Raw genomic sequence first — 1,762 nt, forward strand, 5'->3', positions numbered from 1 at the left:
AGGGGTACTGGCTCTTAGCTCAGATTTGAAGAACAAATCAGAAAATGACCAGTGTTGCAGTCAATGTGATAGTCATCTGAACATTCTTCCCAGATTTTGAACAGTTGTGCTTTCAGTGAAGATGCTATTGTTTAAACACTCTTGTTTTTCCAGGATCAAAAAAATTTACAACTATCTGGTTGCCTAATTAGATCTCACTTGCTCTGCCAGCCACTACCAGCTCCTTCTCAGGAAAGTGGGCGTTGCTCTAAACTGAGATGGTTGGCAAAAGTGGTGCTAAGCTCTACATAACACAAAGTAACTGTAGTAATTCACTCCTGCTTTGTGTGGCCCAGTCAGATCCTGCGAATTAGTCCCGACAAGTGACCAAATACTGCTCTTCTGCTCACCTTGAGTGGTCTCTATCTTTTCAAAACTAGTGGCACATAGCTAAGGATGAGAATTTCTTAAAGTTCAAGGTGCAAAACTCTAGCACTAAAGGTTTTCTGGACAGAAACAACCATACCTTCCACTTCTGGGATGAGAAGCAGAAGAGAGAGCAAGGAGGAGCACAAAAGTGGAAACACAAAATCAATCTTCTCAGAAGCTGAGAAAGAGTCTGGCCAATTCTCATTTCTTAGACCTTCAAAAAATGAAAAACTAAATGCCAAAGCTGGGTCACTAAATTACAGTATATTTTAGATTTTTAAAGGTAATAAATAAAATTGCAAATCGAACAGCGCTCAGATCTGGCAGTGTATAGCTAGCTCATTCGGAAATGTTAAAAAGTCTAATCTAACACTGCATCTTTGTGACTATGAAACCTGAAAGAGCACTACTATCCACAACCCACTCCCAGGCCTCAGCAAAACACAAATAAAAGTTTGGAAAAAATGGACTAAAGAGAACACATCAGGAGAAGCAGTAAGGAGATCCACTACATTGGAGCTCCGGTAAGTGAGTGTCAGGAGAAAAAGTGCAGAAACGGAACAGAAAAGAAAAACAATAGAGGAAGCAGCGGAAGACTTGGACTACCACTTACAGTGGTCTCAGGTGCGCTCAGAAAGATGCCCATTAACAGTTGTCAAACCCTCCTACAACGGCAAGGAACCTAATTCATAGGCAAGTGCTTGCAAGGTGATACTGGGATCCTACTGTGCTAATTCCTTATTTACTAAGTGTTAAACGGTGTTAACCATCTTACCATACACGGCAACAGGCCACCACTCCAGCTCTCCAAGGACCCCAAAATATTGGGGAAGCCGCCAAGGAGGTCACAACAGGGAGTCCGATAACTGGGTGCCGAGGAGAAGCGTCACCTAAGCCGAATCTTGAAAAGGAGCAGGAATTAGCCTTCTGTAGAAAGACACCTAGAGCCCCCCAAGTTGAGGACACGCCGGATAGGGTAGGAAGTGGGTAGGTGAGTCAGGAGGAGGCGGTCTAATATACCTATTCGATATACATCCTTCAACTCTGCCTCCAATGATAATTTGGGCAATGAACTCAATTTCTGTAAGTATGTGTGATGTAACGCTTTCGACTTGTTCTGTAACAACTTTCCATTTTGGCAAAAGGCCCCTAACACCAGCGTTGAAACGTGGCTTCATCTATAATAATATTTTGTAAGTCCATCTACAAGTTGGGAACTGCGAACAGAAGAGGCTGAAAGAAAGCCGCGGCCGGGGACGGACCGCGCGGGACTATCCCCAAGTGAAGGTTCTGCGCGCGGCGGCGGACCGCGCTGCGCAGGTGCGGGGTGGGAGCGCACATGCGCGGGAGGAGA

This window comes from Lutra lutra, chromosome 11, assembly GCF_902655055.1.
Source record: "Lutra lutra chromosome 11, mLutLut1.2, whole genome shotgun sequence".
In the NCBI taxonomy this organism is placed as follows: domain Eukaryota; kingdom Metazoa; phylum Chordata; class Mammalia; order Carnivora; family Mustelidae; genus Lutra; species Lutra lutra.